This window comes from Tursiops truncatus, chromosome 18, assembly GCF_011762595.2.
Source record: "Tursiops truncatus isolate mTurTru1 chromosome 18, mTurTru1.mat.Y, whole genome shotgun sequence".
NCBI lineage: Eukaryota > Metazoa > Chordata > Mammalia > Artiodactyla > Delphinidae > Tursiops > Tursiops truncatus.
In genome coordinates this window covers 14,170,580-14,184,049 of record NC_047051.1, presented here as the reverse complement: position 1 = coordinate 14,184,049, position 13,470 = coordinate 14,170,580, and the positions used below count along the sequence as shown (strand labels likewise).

The 13,470-nt window shown below is 38.1% G+C and overlaps 1 protein-coding gene across 6 annotated transcripts in view; it reads left to right on the top strand.

Moving 5' to 3' along the window:
- The window catches only part of LHFPL6 (LHFPL tetraspan subfamily member 6), a 252,021-nt gene that overhangs the window by 145,385 nt on the left and 93,166 nt on the right, over positions 1-13,470 (top strand). The gene's annotated exons all lie outside the window — the stretch shown is intronic.

The window sequence follows — 13,470 nt, the reverse complement described above, 5'->3', positions numbered from 1 at the left end:
GAAATAATGGGGACCATAAAGAGGACCCGACTTACAAACTATAAGTAAGATCAATAAAACAACGATGGAATGATGCCGTTTAATTCTCCTTCCAAGATTATGAGCTCTTTTTTTTGTGGAGAGAAAAATGCAAATGTGATGCTAATTATGAAGACCCATCTGTTATACTTAAAGTACTAGAGAGGAAAGCCTACATCTAAAGCTGTTCTGCAGTACTTTGCCATCTTTGCAGACCCATTTTGGAGAAGCTGCTTCCATCCCAAATGAGCTTTGACGTCCTCTAAGGTAGCGGGTCTTCTTGAAGGACCCTGAGCTGCCTTTTGAAGAGGCCAGGTTGTTCTAACTGCACCACTTTTTGTTTGTTTTATTCTGCAGCAAGTAAGTGGGTTGAACCAAATATGTACTTACGTGGACCATTGAATAACTCTTTGGAAAGGGTTGCCAAGTAAATTATAAAGAGCAAGTACTGGGTAACTACCGACCCTTGAGTACTTAAATTATTTGTCTCTTTTAATATCCCACCTGGGAGGGATTCCAAAGAATACTTTAACAAAAGTTTGTTGAAATCTGCTCTGCACTAGGACTGGGCACTTTCCTGTTCATTTTGGTAGCTGGTGGATAATCTGATCTCTCTTGTCTTACGTTTTTTAATTTGTGAAATTAGGAAAGTTATTTTCAACAGGTTTTTACAAAGCCCTGAGTTAAAGAACGTCTCTAAGTATTGTTAAATCTCCAAGTCCATTCCCATAATTCATTTTCCTTGTGCGACGTGACGTCATTAGGACTAGAGGTGGAGACTTGTTAGTTACCGAAGTAGAGGTACTAGTAGAAGACCCTAGAAGTGCTCAGCTATTTAAACGGAGAAAGGAGAGAAAGAGGCAGTTCAGGAACTGAACCCTGAGGGTCACGACTGAGGACGGAAGTCCCTGGAATGAGACCCTGAGTTGCCCTCACAATAAAAGCCAAGGAAAGACTTTTCAGAAGGAGACTGTTGTCAGTCGTGTCAGTGATGCAGAGACGTCCAGGAGGGGGTGACAAGGCAAAAATTCACAACACGAGAAAAGAAATTACAAATAGAATTCCAGAGCTCGAAGAGACCTCTGAGATGTTTAAACCTAACCTTCCCAATGTTACACTCCCACTGAGCAGCTGAGGTCCGGAAAGATAAAGGCACTTGGGCAAAGACACACAACTCATCAGCAGTGGATCCTAGATCAGTTCCATCTGCTGGGGCCCAACCCAGGGCTTTTGCGACTTTATGCCTTCTGTTGCCTTTGTAGCCAGTCAACGCCCACGCTCACCCTTTTAGCATTTCCAAAGTTTTGATTAAAGTGGTATTTTAAACGTGAATGTGAATCTTTCCAGAAAGTTTCTCTCCACACAAAACCTTGTGTTTTTGTTTTTTCCTTAAAATTAGCCTAAGAGCTTCTTGGTTTTGTTTTTGGTTTTTGTGTGTGTGTGTGTGTGTGAAGAATTGTTATTAATTCTTCTTCAAATGTATGGTAGAATTTTTTTGTTTGGTTTGGTTTTTTATTATTATTATTTTTATTTATTTTTTTATACAGCAGGTTCTTATTAGTTATCTATTTTATACATATCAGTGTATACATGTCAATCCCAGTCTCCCAATTGATTCCACCACCACCACACCCCACTTTACCCCCTTGGTGTCCATACGTTTGTTCCCAAGAGCTTCTTACACTGTAGAACTTACTCATCATTTCTTTTTTTTTTTTTTTTGCGGTACGCGGGCCTCTCACTGCTGTGGCCTCTCCCGTTGCAGAACACAGGCTCCGGACGCGCAGGCTCAGCGGCCATGGCTCACGGGCCCAGCCGCTCCGCGGCATGTAGGGATCTTCCCAGACCGGGGCACGAACCCGTGTCCCCTGCATCGGCAGGCGCACTCCCAACCACTGCGCCACCAGGGAAACCGCAAGTTGCTTTTTCTAAAATAGCTCCTGGCCATCTAGGCTACAGATTATGTGGTCTCTGTCCCTTTTAAGCTATGCTGCAACTTCAGCCTTTCAGGCTCTGTGTATTAACTGATTCAAAGTACAGCTTATTTAATGAGGTTGGACTAGAAAAGAAAGTAACCACTGTTCCCCATTACAATGATGTCTAAGGAAAGCAGGACTAAATGGAGAATTAAAATAATATAATAAAAGCACAGCAGCTAGCATTTTATGAGCACTTACCATCTACCAGAATTTGTAAGACTTTTTTTTTTTTTTTTTCCGGTACGTGGGCCTCTCACTGTTGTGGCCTCTCCCGTTGCGGAGCACAGGCTCCGGATGCGCAGGCTCAGCGGCCATGGCTCACGGGCCCAGCCGCTCCACAGCACGTGGGATCCTCCCGGACCGAGGCACGAGCCCACATCCCCTGCATTGGCAGGCGGACTCTCAACCACAGCGTCACCAGGGAAGCCCCCCTCCATATGTTTTATAACCTCTCTAAATCTGTTTCTTCATCCCAAAACTGAGGAACTTTACAGAGTCATTATAAATATAAAAAGTCTTACAGGGCTTCCCTGGTGGCGCAGTGGTTGAGAGTCCACCTGTCGATGCAGGGGACACGGGTTCGATCCCTGGTCCGGGAAGATCTTAGTTGCCGCGGAGCAACTAAGACCGTGCGCCACAACTACTGAGTCTGTGCTCTAGAGCCCGTGAGCCATAGCTACTGAGCCCACAGGCCGCAACTACTGAAGCCTGCGCACCTAGAGCCCCTGCTCCGTAACAAGAGAAGCCACCTCAATGAGAAGCCTGTGCACCGCAACAAAGAGCAGCCCCCCTCACTGCAACTAGAGAAAGCCCGCACGCAGCAACGAAGACCCAAAACAGCCAAAAATAAATAAGTAGAATAAATTTTTTTAAAAAAACACAAAACTTGTACACAAACCTTCTTAAAAACTAACTAAATAAAAAAATAATAAACACCCCAAGCACAAGACAAAGATGATTAGATTGCCTAAAAATAAAATGCAGTTATATGGTGCCTGCAAGAAATATTTACTTGAAGATCATACATGAACTTTTTGGCCAGCCCAATATAAAAACCCAAATAGGTTAAAAATAAAAAGATGGAAAAAGATACACTATGCTAGCACTAATCAAAGGAAGGCTGGAGTGACTATATTAATAGCCAACAAAGTAGATTTCAGAGCAGAGAATGTTATCAGGGAGCAAGAAGATCATTTCCTAATGATAGAAGCATCAATTCATCAGGATGACCCAACAGTCCTAAATATTCATGCATTTAATAATAGAACTTCAAAATACGTGAGGCAAAAATACATGGTAGAACTGCATGGAGAAACAGACAAATCCACAACTGTAGTCAGAAATTTTAATACCCCCTCTCAATAATTGATAGAACAGTTAGAAAGAAAACCAGTAAGGATATGGAAGACTTGATCAACACTGTCAACTAACTTGATCTGATTGACATTTTCAGAACACTCTACCCAATGACAGCAGAATACACAATTTTTTCAAGTGCAAAAGGAACACTTACCAAGATCATATTCCAAACTATCAAATGAGTCTCAATAAATTTTTAGAAGTTCATATGATATATGTTGCTTGACCAGAATGGAATTAACTTAGAAATAAATATGGATAATAAAAAGATACCTGAAAATTAGCAGTTATTTAGAAAATAAATAAGACATTTCGAAATAACCCTTGATTCAAGAAGAAATAAAGAGGGAAGTATTTTGAACTGAATGAAAATAAAGACAAACACATTAAAATTTGTAGGATGCTTCTAGACCAGTATTTAGAGGGAAACTTACTTTAATAGATTATTACTCTATTAGAAATGACTCAAATCAGTGACCTCCACTTCCACTTTAAAAAAGAGTAAATGAAATCCAAAGTAAAGAAAAGAAATAATAAATATCAGAGTGGAAATCAGTGAAATTCAAAACAGACAAAACAATAGAGAAAACTGCAGAAGTCCAAAGCTGTTTCTTTGAGGAGATCAATAAAATTAACAGAGCTCTAGCCAGACTGATCAGGGACAAAAAGGAGAGAAGACACTAATTACAAATATCAGGAATGAGAAAGGTGATATCACTAAAGATTCTATAGATATTAACAGAATAAGGGAACATTATGAATTACTGCAAGCCAGTGAATTTGACAACTTCGATGAAATGGAAAAATCCTTCAAAAAACACAACCAAAGGAAAAACAGTAAAGATGATAGCCCTGTATCTATTTTTTAAATGAATTTGTAGACAGATACCTTCTCTGTAAACTCTGAATTCTACCAACCATTTAGGAATAATATTAATTCTACAAATCTCTTTCAGAAAATTGAATAGAAGACAGGACTTCCCAGGAAGTATTCTTACTACTAGGCCACTCTTATCTATAAAACTGAGAAAGATGTTACAAACAAAGAATGAAGTTCACTGGCCCTCATGAACATAAATGCCAAAGTTCTTTAAAAATTTCAGCCAATCCTATCCAACAATATGTAAAATGTTTAATCTATCACGACCATGGATTTATTCTAGTAATGCAGGCCTGATATAACATTCAAAAATCAACCAATATATTACCGGGGCAGGGGAAGGGTGGGGGGGAGGGATAGTTAGGGAGTTTGGAATTGACATGTACACACTGCTATATTTAAAATAAGACTGTTACAAGAGATAAAGAAGGACACTACATAATGATCAAGGGATCAATCCAAGAAGAATATATAACAATTATAAATGTTTATGCACCCAGTATAGGAGCACCACAATGCATAAGGCAAATGCTAACAACCATGAAAGGAGAAATTGACAGTAACACAATAATAGTGGGGGACTTTAACACCCCACTTACACCAATGGACAGATCATCCAAACAGAAAATCAATAAGGAAACACAAGCTTTAAATGGCACAATACACCAGATAGATTTAATTGATATTTATAGAACATTCCACCCGAAAGGGGCAGAATACACTTTCTTCTCAAGTACACACAGAACATTCTCCAGGATAGATCACATCTTGAGTCATAAATTAAGTCTCGGAAAATTTAAGAAAATTGAAATCATATCAAGCATCTTTTCTGACCACAACGCTATGACATTGGAAATCAATGACAGGAAAAAGACTGTAAAAACCACAAATACATGGAGGCTAAGCAGTGTGCTACTAAATAACCAAGAGATCACTGAAGAAATCAAAGAAGAAATCAAAAAATACATAGAAACAAATGACAACGAAAACACCATGACCCAAAACCTATGGGACGCAGCAAAAGAAGTTCTAAGAGGGAAGTTTATAGCAATTCAAACTCACCTCAAGAAACAAGAAAAATCTCAAATAGCAGTCTAACCCTACACCTAAAGCAACTAGAGAAAGAACAAGGAAAACCCAAAGTCAATAGAAGGAAAGAAATCATAAAGAGCAGAGCAGAAATAAATGAAATAGAAATGAAGAAAACAATAGCAAAGGTCAATAAAGCCAAAAACTGATTCTTTGAGAAGATAAACAAAATTGATAAACCCTTAGCCAGACTCATCAAGAAAAAAATGGAGAGGATGCAAATCAATAAAATTAGAGATGAAAAAGAAGCCTCTTCAATAAGTGGTGCTGGGAAAACTGGACAGCTACATGTAAAAGAATGAAGTTAGAACACTACCTAACACCATACACAAAAATAAACTCCAAATGGATTAAAGACCTAAATGTAAGACACTATAAAACTCTTAGAGGAAAACATAGGAAAAACACTCTTAGACATAAACCACAGCAAGATTTTTTTTGACTCACCTCCTAGAGTAATGGAAATAAAAACAAAAATAAACAAATGAGACCTAATGAAACTTCAAAGCTTTTGCACAGCAAAGGAAACCGTAAACAAGACGAAAAGACAACCCTCAGAATGGGATAAAATATTTGCAAATGAAGCAACAGACAAAGGATTAATCTCCAAAATATACAAACAGTTCATGGAACTCAGTATCAAAAAAACAAGCAACCCAATTAAAACTGGGCAGACGGCATAAGTAGACATTTCACCAAAGAAGACATACAGATGGCCAAGAGGCACATGTAAAGATGCTCAACGTCACTACTTATTAGAGAAATGCAAATCAAAACTACAATGAGGTATCACCTCACACCAGTCAGAATGGCCATTATCAAAACATCTAGAAACAGTAAATGCTGGAGAGGGTGTGGAGAAAAGGGAACCCTCTTGCTCCGTTGGTGGGAATGTAAATTGATACAGTCACTATGGAGAACAGTATGGAGGTTTCTTAAAAAATAGAACTACCATATGACCCAGTAATCCGACTACTGTGCATGTACCCTGAGGAAACCATAATTCAAAAAGAGACATGTACCACAATGTTCATTGCAGCACTATTTACAATAGCCAGGACATGGAAGCAACCTAAGTGTCCATTGGCAGATGAATGGATAAAGAAGATGTGGCACATATATACAATGAAATATTACTCAGCCATAAAAAGAAATGAAATTGAGTTATTTGCAGTGAGCTGGATGGACCTAGAGTCTGTCACACAAAGTGAACTAAGTCAGAAAGAGGAAAACAAATACTGTATGATAATGCATATATATGGAATCTTAAAAAAAAATGGTACTGAGGAACCTAGTGGTAGGGCAGGAATAAAGACATAGGCGTAGAGAATGGACTTTAGGACTCTGGGGAGGGGGTTGTGGGGAGGGGGAAGCTGGGGCAAAGGGAGAGTAGCATCAACATACATACAGTACCAAATGTGAAATAGCTAGCTAGTGGGAAGCAGCCACATAGCACAGGGAGATCAGCTCGGTGCTTTGCAATGACCTAGAGGGGTGGGATAGTGAGGCTGGGAGAGAGGCTTCAGAGGGAGGGGATATAGGGATATATGTATGAATATGGCTGATTCACTTTGTTGTACAACAGAAACTAACACAGTATTGTGAAGCAATTATACTCCAATAAAGATGTATAAAAATAAATAAATAAAATGGATAAACAACAGGGACCTACTGTATAGTGCAGGGAACTCTCCTCGATATTCTGTAACAACCTAATTGGGAGGAGAATTTGAAAAAGAATAGATACATGTACATGTATAACTGAGTCACTTTGTTGTACACCTGAAGCTAGCACAGCATTGTTAATCAACTGTACTCCAATATAAAATAAAAAGTTAAAAAATCAACCCAATATAAATCACTATATTTTTAAAACTTAAAAAAATTAAAGTATATGATTATTTCAATAGATGCAGTAAAGCATTTGACAAAATCCAACATCCATACCTGATAAAAACTCTCAGCAAACTAGAAATAGAATGGAACTTCTACAGCCTCATGGCATCTATGGAAAATCTATAGCTGACATCATTCTTTATGATGAAAGACTCAATGCTTTCCCTGAAGATCAGGAACAAGGCAAGGATGTCCTCTCTCCCCCTTGCATCCAACACTGAACTAGAAGTCCTAACCAGTGCAATAAAGTAAGAAAAAGAAATATAAAGCATCCAGATTAGAGAGGATGAAAGAAAAAGTCTTCATTCTCAGATATAAATGTATGTCCATATAGAAAATCTGAACAAATCCCCTAAAAAGCTTCTTGAACTAATAAATAAACCTAGCAAAGTTGCAGGATGTAAGATCGCTATACAAAAATTAATCGTATCTTTTTATATTGAATATTAGCAACAAGCACATACATGGGCAACCAATTTTTGACAAAGGCGCAAAGGCGATTCAGTAGAGAAAGAACAGTTGAAAATCAAATCAAATGCAAGTCAAAACCACAATGAGATACCACCATGCAACTCTTAGAATGGTTAAGATTAGAAAGAAGGACCATACAAAATGTGGGTGAGAATGTGAATGAACTGAAATTTTCATACACTGCTGGTGGGAAAGAAAAATGGTAAAGCCACTCTGCAAAAGAGTTTGGCACTTACTTCAAAAGTTAAACATACACCTATCATATGACCAGCCATTCCCCTCTTAGGTATTTTCCCATAAGTAAAGGAAATGTAAGTCCATACGTAGATTTGTATACAAATGCCTATAGCAGCTTTGTTTGTAACAGTATAAAAAAATGAAAGCAACACAAATGTTGTAAAACATTTGATAAGCAAATTGTGGTATATCCATACAAGGGAAGATTACCAGACAAAATGAACGAACTGCTGATATATGTTAAAGCATGGATGAATCTCAAAATAATTATGCTGAGTGAAAGAAGCCAAAGAGTGCCTATTGCCTGTTTCCATTTATATAAAACTCCAGAGAATGCAAACTTACCTGTAATGACTAGAAGCCAATCGGTGGTTGTCTGTGGAAGAAGAGATGCTGGCAGGGAAAAGAGAGAGGGGTTAAAGAGGGGCACAAGGAAACTTTGGGGAGTTCATTATCTTGATTGTGGCCATGGGTATATATACATGCCTAATTTTATCAGATTGCACATTTTAAGTATGTGGAGTTTCTTGTATGTCATTTATACTTAATAAATCTATCTAAAACAATTTAAGGGTACAAAATAAAATTGTAACTTTAGTAGTCAAAAAATGCTAAGATACTTTGCCCTATTGTTGTTAAAAGGTCTGGGAAATATTCTAAAAACGTACAGTGCCCTCTCTCTAAGTTTCATATTAATTTATTGCAGACGGACATGAGATATAGCCACAACGATTTCAGACCTCTGAAATTAAACATTGCATACAGGACATTTTCATCATTTTGAAAAATTGCAATAACATTCTTTTAACTTTGTAAAAATCCCCATAATTTTAAATTGGATTTCATCTCACTGCCTATCTATGCCTGGCACATAAACAAGGTAATTTTTCTGGAGCTCCACTTTGCAGTTTCCCTTACTCATGTGCCCTCGTACTTCACAGTCACACAATATGGATGTTTCCTACACAGTCCGCGTTATTATTATCGGCGCGATGAGGCGATGAAGCTGAGCTCGTGGGGCAATTGTTGACAGCTTTTGCTGGACGTCTCTCCATAACTGTTGATACTTGGTGCTTCTCATTTTGACAACTTTCATTTATTTACACTTTCTCAAACTTGATTCCTCCAAATTGTGGGATTGAGACTCTAAGATGGAAATGCAGTTTTTCTCATTTTCGTTGAATTTCCAAATCTAAGGTCAAATCATTTTTAAAAGCCCTTTGATTTTATTATCTAATTTCACATAATTTTCAGTTATATTTTCATTTTAATTCATGAGACCCTTTAGGAACAGCCGTGGTTTCATATAACTATTTTGCATATGCTCTTTAAAATGTGTGTGTGTGTGTGTGTGTGTGTGTGTGTGTGTGTGTGTTTACTGGTTTACAGGAATTCAACATGAGATTTCACTTACTTCCCTCCCATTGCCTTTGCTATAGCTCATCCCAGTGCCATCCTTGGATTACTACCATAATTTCCCAACTGGTTTTACCTGGTCCAGTTTCTCCCACTTCTAATCCAGTTCTAGCCAGAGTGAGCATTCTGAAATATAATCATGTCACAACACTGCATAGATTCCTTCTACAACTCCTCATTGCTTTGGAAAAAGAGTGCAGACAATCAGCGTGACTTACAGAAGGTCCGGTGTGCTTTGCCCCGGCCTTATCTCATCTCTCTCTAGTCTCTTTCTCATACTTGACTCATTCTCCATTGAAATTCTTTGAGGTCTTTTTCACAGATACTCTTTCCTGTGCCTGGAATCACTCTTTCCCACCTCCTAATTTTTACTTATCTTTCATGTCTCAGCTTATACATTACTTTTCCCTAGAAGCCTTCCTTTACCCAGCCTGAGTTCGATGCTGCTTCTTTGTGTATCTGGAAGCACGCTGCATTTCTCCTATCAGAACCTTTATTAGAGCTTTTGAATTCTCTGTTAACTGTTTTTCCCACTATACCATAAGCTATATGAAGCTAGGAACTATAGTCTGTCTCGCTCACCATTTTATCCTCCTGGCCTGCCTAGCATAGTATCTGGTATATGATAGGAGCTGAGTGACAAATGAGTTATCTTGATATACAAAATAAACTAAATGGATTTGTAATCATTTTAGAGCAAAAAGTGAGGACTTTTTTTTTTTTTTTCTATTTTGAAGATACCTGAGCCAAAAAAAGAGGGCTACACATAAGTAAAAGCCAACTTAATTAGCTTGATGTGTTTATTTTTTGAGATAAGTATTATTCTACTTAAGCCTTTTAAAATTAAGCCAACCTAATTTCACTTATAATGAGTTACCTAGATGAGTCAAATTCACAGAGACAGAAAGCAGAATACTGGTTACCAGGGGTGAGGCGGCTGGGGGAATGGGGAGTTATCTCTTAATGGGGACAGAGTTTCAGTTTGGGATGAAGAGAAAGTCCTAGAGATGAATAGTGGTGATGATTGTATAATAATGTAGAAGTCCTTAATGCTCTACCGTCCGTATAACTTTGACTATTTCATTGCACTGTGTGTTTGAAAAGTCTATCAAACACAAATATTGTGTTTCAAATAATCTTCAAATATTCCTGAGGCAAGACTTATCTAAAGTCACGTGGCATATTGAAGCACTGATATTCCAACCAGGTACATGCGTGTGTAATGTCTGAGATGCTCTAGGTACTGTAAGAGACCTGTGGAGAATTATACACGCAGAGCGTCCTTTTACTGATTCTTGATTCCAGTAAAGGCCACACAAAAGAGGCTCCTGACCTAAAATAAATTGCTGAGGGAAGGACCTGGGATGAGAGCTTTGGGATTAAATGCTCATTTTTGTAGGGAACTTGTGGCCGTCACCCACTGTATTTTCTTGAAATGAGATACAGCAGCATCATTTTTTTTTAAATTAATAATACATAATGTTAAAACAGACCTTGTAGTCTGCTGCTTTCTGTGTAGATCATGAGAGCAGGATAACTTCTTGCATAACTTGTCTTGGTACTTGCCCAGAAGTTACTGACCCGTGATCATCTCTGACACAATCTGCTAACAGGGACACGAAACAAGGTTATCTCCTGAAGATTTAAGCAAAAATAAATAAATAAATAACAAAACACCCAAACCAATTGTCTGTGCTTACTTCTTTCTTTCTGTTACTGTGCTAGCCAAGATTTAAGACAGCCAGTCCGCCTGAGGGTCCTTTATGGCATATTCCTCAGGTTGGTGTTGTGGGTGTGTATTTTGCCAGGTAAGGGAACAGAATTCAAATATGTTCTATAAGCGGCCTTGTTCATATAGCCAAGCTTCAAGTTACAGCCTTCTGAAGCCAGCTTTGAATGCTGCTTCATCCTCCCCGCTCCAAGCCCCTTTTACTGGACTGCTTTGCGTAAGTGGAAACAGATGACAGCTGTGAGTAACAAGATGGCCCCATTAATTTCTCCACTGTTCCTCAGTGACAGTGAACTTGGAACCTTGAACTTGTCAGTCCATTAACAAGGGATGTTGCCAAGTAAATGTTCATTTGGAAATGATGACAATTATTGGTATGAAACATCTGATTTCATACCTTGTAAAACAAAAATTGGAACAGTGGACTGTCATTCACCCAGTGAAATCATCCAAAGGACATTGAGAATGGTTTTTAAATTCTTTCAGTATGTAGGATCAGTCATAAAGCTGGAATCTATTTCATCACAGTATGTGTGTGATTAGTATGTTATGAACTTAAGGCTTAGAGGTTTATGAGTTCAACATTTAGTAAAATCGATAAAGAGTAATTTTAAATTATTAGTTATATTTTGCAAAATATTTGAAAAACATCTTTGTAATTGAATTTCAAACCAATAAGCAAATATGATATCCAAGCATCACTTTGGTGCATTTTGAAGTTTTACTTTCAGTCTTTTGGCTTTTCTCCATGATGAACAGCCTGTCTGTCGGGGACATAATAGGAAAGTAGATGGGCATCCCCTTTTGTAATTTTGGTTTTCTTTGTGATCTGATAGACAAATATTAGATATTGCTACCTCCAGGAATAAGAATGTCCTCCTGGCAAAACAGAAATGATAAAGCACAACTCCTTTTCAATTCTGTTTCCAAACTATTTCTTAGTTTTGAGAATTTAAAGACAAGGTATTGCTGTTTATAAGGACAGCACTGTAGGAAAGGAGGTAAGTTCTTTCCAGGACAGGTAAAGTCAGACCTACGGGACAGAAACAGACTGTAGAATTCATAGTCATTTTTATCTTGCCTACAGTTGTTATTTGCAGCCACACACCAGGAAGACCCTCTTTTTCCACCTCTCACCAGATTTATTTCCCTTTTTTTAATTGATGTATAATTGATTTCCAATGCTGTGTTAGCTTCAGGTGTACAGCAAAGTGGTTCAGTTATAACACGCACACGCACACACACACACTCACTCTTTTTCAGATTCTTTTCCCTTGTAGATTATTACAAGTTATTGAGTATAGTTCCTTTAGCTATACAGTAGGTCCTGTAGGTATCTCTTACAATGAAAGTGAAAATACAGTTTTTTCAAGACTTTCAAATAGGCTTTTGAAAGTTTTCTAACGTTTGACAAGACCCCTTTTCCTGCCTTGGTGAAAGCCCTAAGGCGTTTTCTTCCCTCCCCAAATATCAGAGAGCTCACCTCTCTTGATTTTCACAAGCCAGTTCTTTGAGGGGTCTTGGGTTATATATACTTAAGTATGAAAGGAGTCCTGTAACTTCAGCGTGTTCAGAAAATTGGTGAGGTGGGTCCCAGTTTCTGGATGTGAACATTCTCTGTGCTTCCTTTAGAACAGTTCTGTGAAATGGCAAAGTCTTGTTTTCCCCCTCATAATACTAACAACATTAATTGCTACCTATAGAAGTAAGACACAAAGGGTGAATGGTGCATTCATCAAACCCACCTAATGGGGTTCAAGTTGAGGTACAGATTACACTGTGATAGGCTCAGGCATACCCTGTATGTTGAGGATTGCATAGTAACCCAGACCATAATCTTCAGACACTCCAGAGTCTTTGGGAAATAATCCCTGTTTCTGAGGGTACGGTTTGCATTAGTTAGGAAGGGAGATGCCAGAGACTGTGGGTACAGACTCCAGAGAGCCTAATTTGAAGGAGGCTTGCCTGATAATATAAAGGCCAGGGGCAGCTGAGCAGGTGCAAACGCAGCTGGTGATCCAGACCTTCTAGAGACACACAGGCTATTAAGCTGTGTGTTTTCTCTATAAAACCTCTTTGTGCCTTCGGTCACTTTATTGAAAATCATTACTCCTCCATTTTGACTTCTGTGAAAGAAATATTAACAGTTACTAACAGTTATAAAAAGTACTTGGCTTTTAAAAATATCTTTAGAAAATGTTTTAGTTGATTCTCATCTGTATTGGCAAGCTTCAAATTGGGGAAAGACCATCAAGACACAGAGAAAAATCATTTCTGAATTCCTTGTCGGCAGGGGAATGTATTGTTTTTTAGAATTTGGGTCTGGTATGTGCAGCGCTGGTAATGATTAAAAATTTCAATAAAAATTAGGATTTAGAAGGAATTATGAACTTAAC